The sequence below is a fragment of the Schistocerca serialis genome, chromosome 8 (genome assembly GCF_023864345.2).
Source record: "Schistocerca serialis cubense isolate TAMUIC-IGC-003099 chromosome 8, iqSchSeri2.2, whole genome shotgun sequence".
NCBI lineage: Eukaryota > Metazoa > Arthropoda > Insecta > Orthoptera > Acrididae > Schistocerca > Schistocerca serialis.
The window spans coordinates 239,089,729-239,111,364 of NC_064645.1; positions in this window are offsets into that span (position 1 = coordinate 239,089,729).

The following is a 21,636-nucleotide window of genomic DNA, read 5'->3' on the forward strand; positions in this document are numbered from 1 at the left end:
GGAGGGATGTTCTTACAAGAAGGGACATGGTAATGGGGTGTTTACTACAATATCCAGGTAAAGCCACTGAAAGGAAATGTGGAAGGTAACAGTAGGGGTAAACCATGACTAGAATATGCCAAACAGATTGAACAGGGTGTTTGGTGTAGTAGCTAGAGTGTGTGTGTCTCTCTCTCTCTCTCTCTCTCTCTCTCTCTCTCTCTCTCTCTCTCTCTCTCTCTCTCTCTCTCTCTCTCTGTGTGTGTGTGTGTGTGTGTGTGTGTGTGTGTGTGTGTGTGTGTGTGTGTGTGTGTGTGTGTGTGTGTTTTCGGCTCATGCAGATTAGTAAAGTGATACAGATGTACTGTGTACCCTCCAACACACACTTGCATTGTGGAGTGTGAAATATAACTAGGAGTTTCGTGAAGCGTTTGCCTCTGAGAAGGTTATTTCTCTGAGTTCACTGTGTATTGTGTAAAATGGAAGTTATATAGGATGAGCATAAAATCTTTTCCTGATAACAAAAATATTTTCTAAGGAATTAAGCTAGATACATTTGCATGATTTATTGCAAATAGTAGCTTAACTCTTAAAGCTTTTGTCGATACTTTGTGCTGTGACAGCCTCTGGTTTCTCTTTTTTGTTGGAAGCATGAGTAATGTGTTAACCAGGTGGTGCACCGCCAGGTAGAAAATCCATTATGGCCACCATGTTCACCAGAAATAAACTCTCTTGAAATTTTTTGTGGGGCTACTTTAAGGATAAGCAGTTCAGTGGACCAGTTACTGATGTACAGACTCTAATGGAATGTAAACGACTTGCTGCAGCAGTGTCATGTGAGAAGTGTTTGCAAAGAGAGGAAGAGACCATTCACAACAAGCAGCACACCTGTATCTAGAATGGCTGCCGAGAATTCTTCTGGGTTGCATGGCCATGATCCATGGATATCTTCTATCCCTGATGTTTCATCCAAAGCTACATTCAACATCTTCAGAGGTGCTCGTGGTTGTGCAGAGACTTGCCGACTGCACAACCAAGCGCACCTCTGAAGATGAAGATGTCCAATGTAGCTTTGGTCGAAATGTCATGGATAGAAGATTTCCATGGACCACGGCCATACATCCCAGAAGAATTCTCAGCAGCTGAAACATCCAGTTGTGAAAGCCTTCATTGTACATATCTAGAATAGTTATGTAAAAATAAATTTTAGTTATTGTTGTGTATTTAGGTTTTAACTTATTCCACCTTTTTTGGTGTGTAGTGTTCCTTTGCAGGACCAGTTTCAGAACTTGCACACAACATATACATTTGAGCAAAAGCAGTTGCATGATATGCATGATGCTGTTCCTTGGAAAGCATTAAGGGGGATGAACCTGCCTAAAGTTTTCATGAGGTCTCCAGAAGTGGAATCAAGCAAGACAAATCATTTGGCAATTACCTTATTTCGCATGATGACAAAGGATTTTCTAGCCTGCTCATATTTAAAGGTAAAATATTTTCTCTTCTTCTGGAACATTTTTTAAAATGATTACTACAGACATTCACCTTTCCATACCTCATTAAGCACTGGAGATTTTGTACAACCACAATGGGCACAGGCACATTTTACTACTGACGTGATGATATGTAACTAAGCAATATGATATAAAATGGATAAGTCGAGCATAGCACGACCCCCAAGTTTATCTGGATCAAATGTTTTGTATTTTTTCCTCTGGTGTCATCTAAAATAAAATTTATAGTACTCCCACTAATGTACTTGAAGAATTGGAGCACCAAATCATACAGTCTTGTCAAGCCTTAACAGGGTGCTTTAAATAATTTTCTAACTCACTGCAGAGATGATTGTAGTACAGCCTGTAAATGTAAGTTTGTAAGGTAGAACACCATCAGGAGCAGTAAGAGAATACAGTAAATTACAATTTAATGTACTGAAACAGTATTGTATTTCTTACATAATTGTGTAGGCTTCCATGGACAGTCAGTCAACATAAGTGTTCTGGGTATAGTACCACTTCATAATGTATAAAACTACTGCTGCTGGAGAAAAACCACTGTTTCAGCCACAGTTGCAGTGGCCTCCTCCTGGGTCTATTGGCACACCATAGCTATGCAGTGTCCCTTATATTTTGTTGTTACCGTTCACTGCACATGTCATTACGTCATAACTTAAAGATATTCATTCCATTGGTCACTTAAGGAAGAAGGAGAGGGGACTTTATTTTAATAGGTTATTGTGGTGGAAGGAGAACATAACCTCTGTTGTCTATTGGCTCTTGCCTTACATGCCATGATCGGTGGCCACCATTGATTGAGAAGTTGGCTGCTGTTTACCAAATGCTGGACATGGGCCGTGCAGTGGCAGTTACTCACCGGAAGTGCTCGTGCCTCTTGTTGACAGTGCAATGTGTTGGGCTCTGATTCTTGGCAGCCAAGATGGGATAAGCTTGAGTCCATCTTCTTCTATCGATGTTGTTAGGGTTTTTAAGTATTTCGATGGCCTCTCAGATATTGCGTTTCGTCATAACTGGCTGCTTGGCCAACACACAGGCTTCACTGAATTTATTTCTTTTCTGCAGTCTTGCTGATAATCTGCCACTGCACGTTTGTTGTGTTGCCCTAGACAAATATAGCGATCATGTTCCAGATGCGCATTGCTATTGGCCTGCCAGTCTTGCCGATGTATGCTTCTCCACATTTGCATTCCAACTTCTAAGCACCTGCAGTATGTAATGCATCCACCTTGCCTTGTCCTCAGAGAAGCCTATCATGTCCTGGATCCTGTGACCACTATAGAAGATAGGCTGCACCCCAACCCGGTGAAGATGTTTGCCTATTTGGTCAGTAACATTTTTTAACTAGGGTAAGTGCACTGCTGGCTGCAGTTTGTCTATTTTTTGCTTATCTTTCTTATTTGTGTTCATTAATAAGGCTGTGTGGATTGACCTATGGCTGTATCCAGTGGATAGAAATGTTATGCATAGCCTTTTAAGCTCAGGTGTTTTGTTTTGAGCATCGCTTAGGTGCTGCACATGGATTGCCAAACAACGGATGGCCAAGTTGTTCTGCACTGGGTGGTGGTAGGATTTTGCATGTAGGGTTGCGATGTACTCTATGCCCCAGTGTGCCCTCTGTTATCCCATATACTTCTAGGTCTAGAAATGGAATTGCACCATTCTTCTCTACTTACAGCATGAACTCTATCTTCCCATGCAATTTGTTCAAATATTGATGAAACGTGAGCAGCTCCACTTCACCATGAGGTCACATTGCGAATGTGTTGTCCATGTATCTGAACCAGCAACATGGGCATAAGGGAGTTTTTAATGAAATTAAAAAAAATTAAAAAATATTAATTAATAGTTACCTTTTTTAAAAAATAGCGTTTTTGATTTTATTTTTCTTTCCTACTGTAAGTACGAACTTTGTTGTAGGACCTCTAATTTACGTGTGGTAATAAAAATTCATTTACACAGAATTAAGTACATTTAAAATTATGTGAATTCATATTAACTGATTAAGAATATTTAGTTGAGAATTAAATCCTTTATATAACTTGGCCTCGGCACACATTTTCTAAATGCAGTGGTTTTTTTTTTTTTTTTTTTTTTTTTTTTTTTTTTTTTTTTTTTTTTAAATATTTACTGAATTCTTTCCCGGCTTTAGCTATGGAACACAAGACTGTCTCTATTAGCAGAAAATGGTTAAGTATTGCCAAGCCGACGTTTACTTATCATCGATAAAACACACTTCACTATACGTTTAAGTTATTTGAAAGAACCAAAATTGTTAAATTCCAACGTTAACTATCCGCCTATGAATGCACAAATGTGAAACTAGTAAATAACTCCGTCAGTCTCAGGATCGCTGTAAAACATAAAACATTTTCTTAATTCACTGCTAATCTTTATCTGCTCCCGATTTACGGGTTTGGTTAATTTTTCCTTAGCGGAACAATTTTTTAAATGTGCCGCCGCTGCAAATCGTTCGGTCGCGGCACAGCCCAGTAACACCGCTAAAAACGCTGAAAATTCTTTAAAGAAATATTATAGATGACATGGGCAAGCTAATTTACATTAATAATACACACTTTTGATAAATTATAATGTATTTAGACCACAACAATAATTAAACTTACATTAGTTTGTAATTTCTCCTCTAATGGCGGCTAAATCTAGATACAGACAGAAGTAGTGTACCCGTTCATAAAATGCTACGTCACAGCTTGCTCTCACTTTCAGCTCTACAGGGAGACGACAAAGAATACACACTACGTGGTGGTTTTTATATTATTGCTGACCATTAACATCTCTTTGTAATCTTACAACATTATTTTCCTCTGTGGCTGAATTTTACATTTTTTTTATCGCAGATATTGACACATTTCGCAATTACGTTATGAGTATAGAAATATTACAATCATAAATACATCGAGAATATTACTACAGAAAATATTACAATAATAACGAATGTCTTTTACACAAAATTAAATAATATTTTTTGTTAAATAATTACAGTATATACAAATTGCTTCATAGCAGCGTATATGGTACAATTAAATTTTTGTTTATTAATAGTGTGAGTTTGCCAGGGAACGTTACAAGTTGAACCAAGGGCCATTGCTTCAAAGGCTTCCATGAATGAATGTCAGCTGCCAGCAGAGATAGGGGAGACCCCATTGCTACGCTGTCTGTCTGTTTATAGAATTTTCCTTGCCATTTTAAGTACATTGAAGTCAGTCACAACTCAAACAGGTCACATGTGTCTGATGGAACATGCTGCTGAAGGATGTGGATAGTTTCATCTACTGGCACAATCATCAATAGTGACTTCATGTCAAAGCTGACCATGATGTCTGTAGGTAAAATTGATTCTCCCTTTAGGTGTTCTATAAAGTCCGTCAAGTTCTTCACATAAGAGGCCATCTTGCCAACTAGATGTCTTAATTTGCAGGCTAGATACTTTGCCAGATTGCAAGTAGGCAAATTGATCCCATTCACTATTGGCCGCAAAGGATAACTTTCCTTATGTATCTTTGGAACACTGTAAATTCTAGGATGGACTGGTACTCTGGGAATAAGACCCTCCGCTGTGTCAGTGTCAATTCACAAGTCCTTAATCGAGGCTTCTGTCTTTTGAATTATCTTCACCTTAGGGTCTACCCTTAGTTCTTTGTATATGGGATCATTTAATAATTCTTTCATCTTGTCTTCATACTGCATGCTGTTCAAGATGACAGTAGCATTGCCTTTGCTGCTTTAATATCACAATTTAGTCATTCTTATTCAGTTCCTTGATAGCTGCTCTTTCCTCTTGGCTAAGGTTGTGTTTTGGTGGCTTGGCACATAACAGAACTTCAACAGTTTCCCACCTAATTTTCTGAGCTTCTACTGCAGATGTGTGCCAGAGTGCTGTTTGCACAGATTCGATAATTTCTTCCATGGGGTTTCACTCAGGTGTGGCAGCAGAGTTTATTCCTTTAGCTACTGCTTCTGTGGCCGAGTTGCCAATAAGATGAAAGGTTAACCACTGTTAGAGATGGATCCAGTCGAAGCATAGTGTTCTGTCTCATCTTTGCTAGCTGTTCAAATTTCTCCTTCTGGTGAATGGTGGTGGCAGCAACTGTTAGTTGTTGAAGTCAAGTTCTCTTCACACCTGCTTGAATAGGCTCCTTCAGAAGTGATTTGCTGGCTTGCCTGTAGATGCTTCTTGATTTGTGAGCATTGATGTTAAATCTAAACTGAAGAAATTTTGGTACAACGTCGTGATCCTGATAACTCTTCAAGTAGATAAGACTGTTGAGAAGTTTCCCTTTATTCTTCCTAAACGTTTCCAGTTTGTGGATGTTGCTGGGTGTTTCCTGCCCATACAGATTTCTAATATAATTCCAGCCAGTGGCTGCAGCCATAAGTCGATCCACATAGCCTTGTCAATGAGCACAAGTAAGAAAAATAAGCAAGAAATAGACAAACTGCAGCCAGCAGTGTGCTTACCTTATGTGAAAAATGTTACTGACCGAATAGGTCAACACCTTCTCCACATTGGGGTGCAGCCTGTCTTCTATAGTGGTCGCAGGATCCAGGATGTGCTAGGCTCCACTAAGGACAAGGTGGATACATTACACACTGCAGGTGCGTACAAGTTGGAATGCGAATGTGGAGAGGCATACATCGGCGGGACTGGCAGGCCAATAGCAATGCGCGTTCAGGAACATGATCGCTATATTTGTCTAGGGGAACGCAATAATTCTGCAGTGGCAGAACATCAGCAAGACTGTGGAAAAGAAATAAAATTCAGTGAAGCCTGTGTGTTGGCCAAGCAGCCAGTTACGACAAAAGGAAAAATCAGAGTGGCTATCGAAATACTTAAATACCCTAATAACATCAATAGAGAAGATAGACTCAAGCTTATCTCATCTTGTTTTCCAAGATCCAGAGCCCAACACACTGCACTGTCAACAAGAGGCATGAGCACTTCCGGTGAGTAACTGCTTCTGTGCAGCCTATGTCCAGCAATTGGTAAACAGCATCCAACTTCTCATTAAACAGTTGCCACCAAGTTATGATGTAATGGTATGTGCAGTGAATGGTAACAACAAAATGTAAGGGACACTGCATAACTAGAATGCGCCAGTAGACCCGGAAGGAGGCCACTGCAACTGTGGCCGAAACATTGGATTTTCTCTAGCAGCAGCAGTAGTCTTATACATTATGAAATGGCACAATACCCAGAAAACTTTTATGTCGATTGTATTTCTTGTTGATGTAGGCATTTAATGTAATTTGAGCCTAGTTAGATGGCATCTCAATTGAAAAGTTAACATTTCAATACTTTAATGAACTGGGATGTTACCTGATGATTATTTCACTTGCAGCTCATAACCATGCATCTGCAGTTATTGAGGAAATGGCTAGATTGTGGACCCACAAATACTGGAATGTTTTTGCTGCTCTCAAGAACCTTCCACAAGATTAAACTAACTCATCAATATTGCTGTATCCTATCAAAGGACTTTTCAAAGAACACACAGATGTACCAACAAAGTTTATTAAATTTAACTGCACTTTTGAAGCAGTTGTTGTGCTGTGCATATTATATCATGAGGTATTTTTATGCTAGTGGGAATGGTTACTAATGCAAAGCATTTCTTGCATTGAATAGTACTGTGTATAAATAAATTGAAGAAAAATGATGCTCGTTGTGGGAATTGCTGAAATTGAAAGGTAAATATGCCCATGCAAATCTACTTAATGAAAATTTTAAAATTAGAGCCCAATGACTACATCAGTTATTACTTTTTAATATTTTTTTGCAGTCCCACATGTATTTTGTCCATAAATGTTGATGTTTTTCTTAATGTCTTTCTGCATAAAATATGGCTCAGTAAGATGCAACAACTTTACCATTTTTGAGATTTCCAGTGCTCTTTGCTTTTATTCATGCACTCTTCTGATCGTAGTTTCCACAATTGAAACTCTCTTACTAAACATGTGTGGTGAAACATCACCAAAAACTGTCTAACACCTTGTCAAACCGGCTAGCAATCAATAATTTTCTAACATGTCATACAGTCTGTTTCACAAACAGATCAAATAAGGTTACAAACTGCCAGATAATTTGACAGTTTACAAATTTTCATTTTTTGCAAGGTTTTTTGGTCATATACCTTCCCCCTTCAGTTTTTCTGTTAATTATGATACATCCTGCATAGGCCTCCAAATCTTGCACATGGCCACTAGTGGTAACCCTCTACCCCATCTGCCACTCCATACACCCTGATGTCCGAAGTAGCTGCTTGTTTCGCTTAACATTAGCTTAACTCTTAAACTGACAGTGTGTTGGCCTTCTAATTTCCCTATCCTGTGATAACATATTCATAATTTTATCCATATATCAGTATCCTGCTAAGTCCCTGCTATGTATCTGCCAATGCAGATACAAAATACACCTACAACTAGTGGATTGTTATGCTCCATTCATATGCCAGAACCAGCATATGCATCAGCAAGCCAGTACCAGCTGGCACATGCACCATGTATATGTAAAATTTATGGATAATGACCAAAAAAAAGCTGCCTAGTTTTCCATAGCATCTCCAACAGCCACTAAAAGAGATGCCAGCCTCCTCACCTGAAGCAAGTTCATAAACTACTGTGGTGCTGCAAACAAGGCACTAGGTTGCATCCACAAGTCATGTGATACACATGGATATCCTTCCAGCTGCCTATTTAAGACACTGCTCAATGACCAGCATGCAGCATTTGCTTACACTACAGGCTAATGCATTCAGTGGCCTATCCATCAGAGCACAAGCATTCACTCAGTGTTTCTTGCAGTGCTTTATGCCAACTATGCCCAGCAGCTGATCATTCAGAGCATTCACTCAGCCTCTAAGTTTATGCTCCTCCTCTGGGTTTTATGTCTGCTGCACCCAGTGGCTCAGTATTCAGAGTTTACTCCACCTGACCAGTGTGTTCATCCAGTATCAGTTCCAGCACTGACCCAGACACAAGGCAGGATTTCTATGAGTTTGCTAATGAGTTTGCATTAGTCGGCATCCGTTCTCACAAGTGACACTTACGGACAATCACTTAATCAATTTAGTCAATAATCTTAACATTCAAGGCAAACTATCAGGAACCTTAGTAAGCTGCCAGATGTTCTTAAGACACACATTTTATTTGCTAGGAGTATTGTTTCTTACTTCCTACTGTTTAATTATGTATCAACTCACTAAAGAACTCTGAAGTGTTTCTTCAGTTATTAATGATAAATATCTTGTTCTTTGCCTACTGGGGAGCCTATTATTTTGGTATGCTCCTGTGCCAACCATATGATACGCAACATTATCTCTGTCCAGTTTGTTTCTTCTAGCCTCCTCCTCCTCCTCCTCCTCCTCTTCCTCCTCCATAGTGCTGCTTCCAGTGTCACAGTAACTATTTCTGATTGTTGCAACAGATTTCCATTAGGTTGTGTTGATTCTGGTTAGTGTCCTCCACAGACTTCTATGTTTAACTATTATTTCTAGTACCTGCTTCATGTAATTTTTAACATTCATCAGTAGCCTCAGATTTCAGACCTTCCACTTCCTTTTAAAGAGTTTTGATCATGGAATAACTTCCACAGTACTAAAAACCAGTCAAAGGGCAAACATTATAGGGGAAGAAAGAAATTAGATTATGTCCAACAAAAATTGTGTATGTTGGGTACATATGCTACTGAGATAATGAGGTAGGCACAGGAGGGAAATTTAGAGATGGGCCATGTCAAACCAGTTGGAAAGTTGGAAGACTTGTCATAAAAAAATCAGAACTACAAGAAATTTTGCCTTGCAGAATTAAATATAGACTATTTTTTTCTCTCTTATTAAAACTGTGAAGCCCATTTTACATATTCATTGCTTTCAAGAATCATTTCCTTGGAACTTCCATTTAAATAACTGATATTTGCCCATTTCTTTGATCTTGATTGGTAACTGTTACATGAGCAGTTTAATCTTCAAATTCTGTGAATTCTTTTCCGTCTGCTACACTGAACTGCACTAACAACAGTAACTTACCTTACAGGTTTAATGAGGAAAGAGGCTGCTTTGTAGAGTCTGATGGTATGACGGTCCATTTTCATTTTAAAAATGTGGATATATTGGTAACAACGGGTTGCATGCAGAAAGAAATGGCATGGCCATCTTTCTTCTAATGGTAAAGGTAATAGGAAACTAAGCCATATCAGAATACTGAGAAATGCTATGTACAAAAATGTAGAAAGTGTTCAAAGCTTTGCTTCAGGCTTGGAATACATGCTGCATGTCATAAATTAAGGAAAAAAAAGAGAAAAGTTATGCGAAGATGGAGAATTTTGGAACAGATAAATGCAGTTGCTAATGTAAAATGGTGAATGACAAATATATTGTGGATGGTTGTAATATATATGAGGGTAATCCCAAAAGTAAGGTCTCCTATTTTTTTATAAGTACAGAACTGTGTGGCAGTTGGTCACACTGTTATGTAGAGTGCTTCACGCACTGTGTGTAAACATGCACACGTCGTGCTGAGGTGCTCAGTCTTGGCTTGGCAGCGTCAAGAAGGGACCTCCCATTGGATGTTAAAGCCAAGTACGAATTGAGCACAGTTACTTGGTTTTTGAACGCAAAGTGCTCAGTGCCGAATGAAATCCATCGCTAATTGATGGCAGAGTACGGTGTGTTGTGCATGGATGTCAAAAATGTTCGTAAGTGGTGTAGAGTGTTTGCAGTTGGTCAGACCAAAGTCCACGATGAACAAAGGAGTGGGAGACAGTCAACTTCTAAGGAGACAGTATTGAAGGTTGAGCGAAGCATGCATGAAGATCGGCGGATCACCCTTTATGATATATGGATGTTGGTTCCTGAGGTTTCCCCAAGCACTGCTGACATAATTTTAATGGAGACATTGAACTGCCGGAAGGTGTGTGCAAGATGCATGCTGACTGAGGACTACACGCAGCAACGAGTTGATGCTTCCCGCACATTTCTTCACCACCTTGCAGCCGAACAGGACAACTTTCTGGACTAAATTGTCATGGGTGATGAAACCTGGTCATAACACTTTACACCTGAGACCAAGCAACAATCCTGCCAGTTCATAACTTTCTGAACAGCATGGTGGCGAACTGGAATGACATGGGCATACAAAAACTGTCACAGTGTTTACAAAAATGCATCAACAGAAATGGTGATTATGTTGAAAAATAGCTAAATGTTCAAGCTGTAAACTGATGTAAACCATTGTAGAAATAAACAGGTCTATGTAATTACAAAAAAAAGAGACCTTACTTCTGGGATTACCCACATACTATTTGTCTGTCCTATGCCACAATTAAAAAAATCAGTGTTGGGAATATAAGATAAATTTGATTAGAGAATGTAATAAAGCTATTGATCATAAAAACAGATTTATCACCTAAAGCAGTTCTGTGCTATCCTTAAGATCAAAGACAGTTGCATATTACAATAAGTAAATTTCCGTCTCTTGCTGCGGGTACGTAATGTAATGGTGATTTGGGCTCAGTCATGGGTGAAGCATGTGGTAGACATTAATCTATTGGGAGAATACTGGGGACATGCAATCAGTACACAAAGGAGTTTCCTTCAAAATGACCAGGACCATTCCTAGATTATTGCTCAAATATGAAGGGACCAATAACAAACTGGATTAACATGGGTACAGTCAAGGGCAGCCTGAATGGTCACAGGTTTTTTATCTGTGGGAGACTAATATGCTGAATAAATTGATCTGGTGTGCACTTAAATATAGGTATAAGCTATCCTGAGAGAGCCTACCAAAACAACTAAACACCCAGCTTTAAATGATCACTAGGAATGTACTACAAACACCTATATATAATCTCCTGTGGGGATCACAAGCACAAAATTAGATGAAATAATACATGCAAGGAGGCATTCAAACAATCATTCTTCCAGTGCTCTGTGCATAACTGAATGGGGCAAAAACAGTAGTAACTGATGAGGTAGGATGTGCACTTCGCAATGCACTTACGTTGTTTGCAGAATAGAGATGTGGAAGTAGAGAAACTGAATGTTTCCTGTGAAAAATTAAAATCTACTCATTTATGTTACACTTACATTACCATCCATTTGACACATGTCTATTATCTCTCTGTATGTCATCTATATATCAATGCACCTTCTCAGTTATCACTGCATCCACGTATTTTGTGTAAGTGCAGCAGCCTCTGCCTGTTGAATTCTTGCTCAGATAGTGGCATGAAGGTATTTCTCTGGGAGCAGTCAAGTACACGGTAACTGTGTTGCTTTTGTCTTCATAGTTTTGTCACGGTGATATGGACAGCTGATATGGCAGTAGGCACCAGATTGTATTATGTCTAGTTAAGGTTATTGTTAATATAATAGAGGGAAACATTCCACATGAGAAAAATATATCTAAAAACAAAGATGATGTGACTTACCGAACGAAAGTGCTGGCAGGTCGATGGACACACAAAATTCTACCTTTCGAAACAAACGGTTGCTTCGTCAGGAAAGAGGGAAGGAGAGGGAAAGACAAAAGGAAGTGGGTTTTAAGGGAGTGGGTAAGGAGTCATTCCAATCCCGGGAGCGGACAGACTTACCTTAGGGGGGAAAAAAGGACGGGTATACACTCTCACACTCTCACACTCTCACACTCTCACACTCTCACACTCTCACACTCTCACACTCTCACACTCTCACACTCTCACACTCTCACACTCTCACACTCTCACACTCTCACACTCTCACACTCTCACACTCTCACACTCTCACACTCTCACACTCTCACACTCTCACACTCTCACACTCTCACACTCTCACACTCTCACACTCTCACACTCTCACACTCTCACACTCTCACACTCTCACACTCTCACACTCTCACACTCTCACACTCTCACACTCTCACACTCTCACACTCTCACACTCTCACACTCTCACACTCTCACACTCTCACACTCTCACACTCTCACACTCTCACACTCTCACACTCTCACACTCTCACACTCTCACACTCTCACACTCTCACACTCTCACACTCTCACACTCTCACACTCTCACACTCTCACACTCTCACACTCTCACACTCTCACACTCTCACACTCTCACACTCTCACACTCTCACACTCTCACACTCTCACACTCTCACACTCTCACACTCTCACACTCTCACACTCTCACACTCTCACACTCTCACACTCTCACACTCTCACACTCTCACACTCTCACACTCTCACACTCTCACACTCTCACACTCTCACACTCTCACACTCTCACACTCTCACACTCTCACACTCTCACACTCTCACACTCTCACACTCTCACACTCTCACACTCTCACACTCTCACACTCTCACACTCTCACACTCTCACACTCTCACACTCTCACACTCTCACACTCTCACACTCTCACACTCTCACACTCTCACACTCTCACACTCTCACACTCTCACACTCTCACACTCTCACACTCTCACACTCTCACACTCTCACACTCTCACACTCTCACACTCTCACACTCTCACACTCTCACACTCTCACACTCTCACACTCTCACACTCTCACACTCTCACACTCTCACACTCTCACACTCTCACACTCTCACACTCTCACACTCTCACACTCTCACACTCTCACACTCTCACACTCTCACACTCTCACACTCTCACACTCTCACACTCTCACACTCTCACACTCTCACACTCTCACACTCTCACACTCTCACACTCTCACACTCTCACACTCTCACACTCTCACACTCTCACACTCTCACACTCTCACACTCTCACACTCTCACACTCTCACACTCTCACACTCTCACACTCTCACACTCTCACACTCTCACACTCTCACACTCTCACACTCTCACACTCTCACACTCTCACACTCTCACACTCTCACACTCTCACACTCTCACACTCTCACACTCTCACACTCTCACACTCTCACACTCTCACACTCTCACACTCTCACACTCTCACACTCTCACACTCTCACACTCTCACACTCTCACACTCTCACACTCTCACACTCTCACACTCTCTCACACTCTCTCACACTCTCTCACACTCTCACACTCTCTCACACTCTCTCACACTCTCTCACACTCTCTCACACTCTCTCACACTCTCTCACACTCTCTCACACTCTCACACTCTCTCACACTCTCTCACACTCTCACACTCTCTCACACTCTCTCACACTCTCTCACACTCTCTCACACTCTCTCACACTCTCTCACACTCTCACACTCTCTCACACTCTCACACTCTCTCACACTCTCTCACACTCTCACACTCTCTCACACTCTCTCACACTCTCTCACACTCTCACACTCTCTCACACTCTCACACTCTCTCACACTCTCACACTCTCTCACACTCTCTCACACTCTCTCACACTCTCTCACACTCTCACACTCTCACACTCTCTCACACTCTCTCACACTCTCTCACACTCTCACACTCTCTCACACTCTCTCACACTCTCACACTCTCTCACACTCTCACACTCTCACACTCTCACACTCTCACACTCTCACACTCTCACACACACACACTCACACTCTCTCTCACACTCTCTCACACTCACACTCTCTCTCACACACACACACTCTCTCAGTCGAAGCGGAAGTGCAGAGGCCAAGGTGATGTTGAATGACAGGTGAGGTATGAGTGGCGGCAACTTGAAATTAACGGAGATTAAGGCCTGGTGGGTAACGGGAAGAGAGGATATATTGAAGAGCAAGTTCCCATCTCCGGAGTTCGGATATGTTGGTGTTGGTGGCAAGTATCCAGATAACCCGGATGGTGTAACACTGTGCCAAGATGTGCTGGCCGTGCACCAAGGCATGTTTAGCCACAGGGTGATCCTCATTACCAACAAACACTGTCTGCCTGTGTCCATTCATGCGAATGGACAGTTTGTTGCTGGTCATTCCCACATAGAATGCATCACAGTGTAGGCAGGTCAGTCGGTAAATCACGTGGGTGCTTTCACATGTGGCTCTGCCTTTGATCGTGTACACCTTCCATGTTACAGGACTGGAGTAGGTGGTGGTGGGAGGGTGCATGGGACAGGTTTTACACCGGGGGCGGTTACAAGGATAGGAGCCAGAGGGTAGGGAAGGTGGTTTGGGGATTTCATAGGGATGAACTAACAGGTTACGAAGGTTAGGTGGATGGTGGAAAGACACTCTTGGTGGAGTGGGGAGGATTTCATGAAGGATGGATCTCATTTCAGGGCAGGATTTGAGGAAGTCGTATCCCTGCTGGAGAGCCACATTCAGAGTCTGGTCCAGTCCTGGAAAGTATCCTGTCACAAGTGGGGCACTTTTGTGATTCTTCTGTGGGGGATTCTGGGTTTGAGGGGATGAGGAAGTGGCTCTGGTTATTTGCTTCTGTACCAGGTCGAGAGGGTTGTTGCGGGATGCGAAAGCTGTTGTCAGGTTGTTGGTGTAATGGTTCAGGGATTCCGGACTGGAGCAGATTCGTTTGCCACGAAGACCTAGGCTGTAGGGAAGGGACCGTTTGATGTGGAATGGGTGGCAGCTGTCATAATGGAGGTACTGTTGCTTGTTGGTGGGCTTGATGTGGACGGACGTGTGATGCTGGCCATTGGACAGGTGGAGGTCAACGTCAGGGAAAGTGGCATGGGATTTGGAGTAGGACCAGGTGAATCTGATGGAACCAAAGGAGTTGAGGTTGGAGAGGAAATTGTGGAGTTCTTCTTCACTGTGAGTCCAAATCATGAAGATGTCATCAATAAATCTGTACCAAACTTTGGGTTGGCAGGCCTGGGTAACCAAGAAGGCTTCCTCTAAGTGACCCATGAATAGGTTGGTGTACGAGGGGGCCATCCTGGTACCCATGGCTGTTCCCTTTAATTGTTGGTATGTCTGGCCATCAAAAGTGAAGAAGTTGTGGGTCAGGTGATGAGGAAAGAGGTTTTAGGTAGGGTGGCAGGTGATCGGCGTGAAAGGAAATGCTTCATCGCAGCAAGGCCCTGGACGTCGGAATATTTGTGTATAAGGAAGTGGCATCAATGGTTACAAGGATGGTTTCCGGGGGTAAGAGATTGGGTAAGGATTTCAGGCGTTCGTGAAAGTGGTTGGTGTCTTTGATGAAGGATGGGAGACTGCACGTAATGGGTTGAAGGTGTTGATCTACGTTGGCAGAGATACGTTCTGTGGGGGCTTGGTAACCAGCTACAATGGGGCGGCTGGGATGATTGGGTTTGTGGATTTTAGGAAGAAGGTAGAAGGTAGGGGTGCGGGGTGTCGGTGGGGTCAGGAGGTTGATGGAGTCAGGTGAAAGGTTTTGCAGGGGGCCTGAGGTTCTGAGGATTCCTTGAAGCTCTGCCTGGACATCGGGAATGGGGTTACCTTGGCAAACTTTGTATGTGGTGTTGTCTGAAAGCTGACACAGTCCCTCAACCACATACTCCCGACGATCAAGTACCACGGTCGTGGAACCCTTGTCCGCTGGAAGAATGATGATGGATCGGTCAGCCTTCAGATCACGGATAGCCTGGGCTTCAGCAGTGGTGATGTTGGGAGTAGGATTAAGGTTTTTTAAGAAGGATTGAGATCCAAGGCTGGAAGTCAGAAATTCCTGGAAGGTTTGGAGAGGGTGATTTTGAGGAAGAGGAGGTGGGTCCTGCTGCGACGGAGGACGGAACTGTTCCAGGCAGAGTTGAATTTGGATGGTGTCTTGGGAGTTGGATCATTAGGAGTAGGATTAGGATCATTTTTCTTCGTGGCAAAGTGATATTTCCAGCAGAGAGTACGAGTGTAGGACAGTAACTCTTTGACGAGGGCTGTTTGGTTGAATCTGGGAGTGGGGATGAAGGTGAGCCCTTTGGATAGGACAGAGGTTTCGGATTGGGAGAGAGGTTTGGAGGAAAGGTTAACTACTGAATTAGGGTGTTGTGGTTCCAGATTGTGTTGATTGGAATTTTGAGGTTTTGGAGGGAGTGGAGCTGGAAGTGGGAGATTGTGTAGATGGGAGAGACTGGGTTTCACACCGATCACCTGCCACCCTACCTAAAACCTCTTTCCTCATCACCTTAGCCAGCTTCATCCTGACCCACAACTTCTTCACTTTTGAAGGCCAGACATACCAACAATTAAAGGGAACAGCCATGGGTACCAGGATGGCCCCCTCGTACGCCAACCTATTCATGGGTCACTTAGAGGAAGCCTTCTTGGTTACCCAGGCCTGCCAACCCAAAGTTTGGTACAGATTTATTGATGACATCTTCATGATCTGGACTCACAGTGAAGAAGAACTCCAGAATTTCTTCTCCAACCTCAACTGCTTTGGTTCCATCAGATTCACCTGGTCCTACTCCAAATCCCATGCCACTTTCCTTGACGTTGACCTCCACCTGTCCAATGGCCAGCTTCACATGTCTGCCCACATCAAACCCACCAACAAGCAACAGTACCTCCATTATGACAGCTGCCACCCATTCCACATCCCTTCCCTAAAGCCTAGGTCTTCGTGGCAAACGAATCTGCTCCAGTCCGGAATCCCTGAACCATTACACCAACAACCTGACAACAGCTTTCGCATCCCGCAACTACCCTCCCGACCAGGTACAGAAGCAAATAACCAGAGCCACTTCCACATCCCCTCAAACCCAGAATCCCCCACGGAAGAACCACAAAAGTGCCCCACTTGTGACAGGATACTTTCCGGGACTGGACCAGACTCTGAATGTGGCTCTCCAGCAGGGATATGACTTCCTCAAATCCTGCCCTGAAATGAGATCCATCCTCCCCACTCCACCAAGAGTGTCTTTCCACCATCCACCTAACCTTCGTAACCTGTTAGTTCATCCCTATGAAATCCCCAAACCACCTTCCCTACCCTCTGGCTCTTATCCTTGTAACTGCCCCGGGTGTAAAACCTGTCCCATGCACCCTCCCACCACCACCACCTACTCCAGTCCTGTAACCCGGAAGAGCCACATGTGAAAGCACCCACATGATTTACCAACTGACCTGTCCCCACTGTGACGCATTCTATGTGGGAATGACCAGCAACAAACTGTCCATTCGCATGAATGGACACAGGCAGACAGTGTTCGTTGGTAATGAGGATCACCCTGTGGCTAAACATGCCTTGGTGCACCAGTTCCTTTCGTCTTTCCCTCTCCTTCCCTCTTTCCTGACGAAACAACCGTTTGTTGCGAAAGCTAGGAATTTGTGTGTACGTTTGTGTTTGTGTGTCTATCAACCTGCCAGCGCTTTCGTTCGGTAAGTCACATCATCTTTGTTTTTAGATATAAGGTTATTGTTAATAATATTACTCCCAAAATAATACCAATTATGTGGGGTAACAATGCATGAGAGAAGATTTTAAAGTACTGTGGAACATAAAAACAAATGAAAAAGTGAATATTTGTGTAGAAAGACCCACACTCCTCATTTTTTTCACTTACTTGAGGTAATCATTAATGAGTGAGCAGACAGTTTCTCTTTGGTACACACTGCAGTTACCTGTGAACCTACTACAGGTTGAGCGTCTTACAGTTAACATAGTTGAAATGCAGTGGATAGTTTAAAAGGCACACCATACTTAATCATCATCAACTGCTGTCCACTTTCACGGTACAGACGTGATACCTATCAGTGGGTTGTTTCCAGGAAAAACAGCAACACTGGTGTGGTGCCTGAGGTCAGCATCATACAGACCATCACTTGCAGCTTCTACTGGTTTATGAAGAAAGCTTGTTCTTCCTTAAAACGACATTCAATAACCAGGATTTACAATGAGAGTGACACCTGTGCTGTGGCATAACAGGAAAAAAAAGGTTGTCCACAGTGGTCAATGTACTTCATCAGAATTAGTGATTGTCTTTTTCTGCCAGAAAAGAGCAAGAATCCTGAAAATTCTGTGTAGAGGCTTCTGCTTACTACCTTCACTAATGTTTTCAAATGCCCAATAAAATATCTCCATAATGGTCAACATTATTTGCATCAAAACTGTTGTTAAGAATATACATTAGCAGTGCTGTCAAAATAGTGGTTTCCAAAACAGAGTAATTAGAAGCTAAAACAAATTGGCTTGTAGTGTTAGGACTTAAGCTGATGTAACTGCCCGTACCTTAACACATGAAGAAATATGACTACACATTGTCTCTGAAATTCATAATCAAATGCTCCAAATAAAATATCTGAAGTTGTTTGGTCATATAATTTGTATCCAACAATGTTTTTAAATCTGTTTTGAACCATTCTTCGAAACTACTTACAGCAATTATCTAAAATGAATCTTAAGATTTCGTAAACAGAAGTATTACACTACTGGCCATTAAAATTGCTACACCAAGAAGAAATGCAGATGATAAATGGGTAGTCATTGCATATATATTATACTAGAACCGACATGTGATTACATTTTCAAGCAATTTGGGCGCATAGATCCTGAAAAATCAGTACCCAGAACAACCACCTCTGGCCGTAATAGCGGCCTTGATACGCCTGGGCATTGAGTCAAACAGAGCTTGGATGGTGTGTACAGGGACAGCTGCCCATGCAGCTTCAACAAAATACCATAGTTCATCAAGAGTAGTGCCTGGTGTATTGTGACGAGCCAGTTGCTCGGCCACCATTGACCAGACGTTTTCAATTGGTGAGAGATCTGGAGAATGTGCTGGCCAGGGCATTTTCTGTATCCAGAAAGGCCTGTACAGGACCTGCAACATGCGGTCGTGCATTATCCTGCTAAAATGTAGGGTTTCGCAGGGATCGAATAAAGGGTAGAGCCACGGGTCCTAACACATCTGAAATGTAACATCCACTGTTCAAAGTGCCGTCAATGCGAACAAGAGGTGACCAAGACGTGTAACCAATGGCACTCCATATCATCACACCGGGTGATACGCCAGTATGGTGATGACGAATACACTCTTCCAATGTGTGTTCACCGAGATGTCACCAAACATGGATGCAACCATCATGATGGTGTAAACAGAACCTGGATTCATCCGAAGAAATGAAATTTTACCGTTCGTGCACCCAGGTTCATCATCGAGTACACCGTCACAGGCGCTCCTGTCTGTGATGCAGCATCAAGGGTAACTGCAGCCGTGGTCTCCAAGCTGATAGTCCATGCTGCTGCAAACCTCATCGAACTGTTCGTGCAGATGGTTGTTGTCTTGCAAATGTACCCATCTGTTGACTCAGGGATCGAGACGTGGCAGCATGATCCCTTACAGCCATGCGGATAAGATGCCTGTCATCTTGACTGCTAGTGATAAGAGGCCATTGGGATCCAACATGCTGTTCTGTATTACCCTCCTGAACCCACCGATTCCATATTCTGCTAACAGTCGTTAGATCTCAACCAATGCGAGCAGCAATGTCGCGATACGATAAACCGCAATCGTGATGGGCTACAATCCAAACTTTATCAAAGTCTGAAACATGATGGTACGCATTTCTTCTCCTAACACGAGGCATCACAGCATTTCACCAGGCAACACTGGTCAACTGCTGTTTGTGTATGAAAAATTGGTTGGAAACTTTCCTCATGTCAGCACATTGTAGGTGTTGCCACTGGTGCCGACATTGTGTGAAGTCTCTGAAAAGCTAATCATTTGCATATCACATCTTTTTCCTGTCGGTTAAATTTTTCATCTGTAGCACGTCGTCTTCGTGGTGTAGCAATTTTAATGGCCAGTAGTGTATTTAGAACAACAAATGTATGTTTTCAGTTAGACTGACTTCTAAAATAACATAAAAAGTAGCACTTCACAGTGAGAAGTTCTCCAGGTCAGCCTGCCTATCACAGGTGCCTTAATACAAAAATCAAAAGTAAATGGTTGCTTTAGTATATGTTGGTACTCATCAAATGTGGGCTCATCTCTTTCCAATGACCATCTCTCTATTTTTGCTACTGGCAACAAATTGGTTTTCTATCAGTGAGTGCTGACTGAGCGTGTCTAAATCGGTTCACCAATATGCCAGACAAAACTCTGAAAAATTGAAGTTGTTTTTAATTAAGAAAAAGTGTCAGAGGTGATCACATAAATCTCTACAATATAGTCCCGACCAGCTCAGAAAATATTTGATTCTTCAAGTATTAATAACTTCATGTATTTAAAGTGTCTGGTGCAACTCCCTCAGTTGGACTCAACTATCATGGATGGTGTTTTCCTAACCTATCTCAGCAATCCTACTAGGAAATTAGAAACCTACAGTTTAATGTGGAATCCAAAGCATGTGTTGTCATTGAACTTTACTTCACCTTTAAGAGTTGAGTGCTAGGCTACAGGTGGGTGCAATGTAAGAATCACAGGCAACTTCTTAGTGCATAATGTACAAACTAACCAGGTGAATTTGCTGCACAAAGTTAATTATGTGCATTTTAGTTTTCATCTGAGTTGATAACATTTTATACCAAAAATTTAGATAGTCCACTAAGTCGTCCACTTCAGGGGCTTCATTCATACCTGCTTCCTGGATTCCAAACTGTACTTACAACAAATTTTTAATTATTTAACCTAAGGAAACTGGAAGAAATTGGTTATTTCTTAAGCCAGAAGTGTTGAATGCATGTATTAAAGTGCCATTTAACTGTCACTTTCCCCAGAACAAAGATAAATATGCTGGTGATTGACAGGTCATTATAATTTTATTTATTTATCATCATCCCAATGATCACATTTGTGATATAGGATTTGTCAGGATGCATTTTAACAATTATATAATATCTTTACGAAATTTTTTTCTATGCTGAATTCATATGAATCTATCTTATGTTTAATACAATATACAAATAATAAATCTTTTTATAATATGTCGTATGTGCTTGACAGACTTATTCTGATGTTGTGATTTCATTTGTCACATTTATGATATCGTTTATTCTTATACAGTTCAGCAGAGCTATTCGCTTATACTGTAGTGACATTTGTTAAGCATGGGGTTCTTAATCTTCTTATGTGCTTGACAGACATATTCATTGATGTAATTTCATTTGTCACATTAACTTAAACATATATTCTAATACAGCTGAGCACAGAAATTCACTTACACTGTAACATTTCCTTGGGGTACTCCTACTGTGACCTACCTTGGATCTGATCTTAGTTTAATTTTTTGGTCAATATGTGGTGCTGTC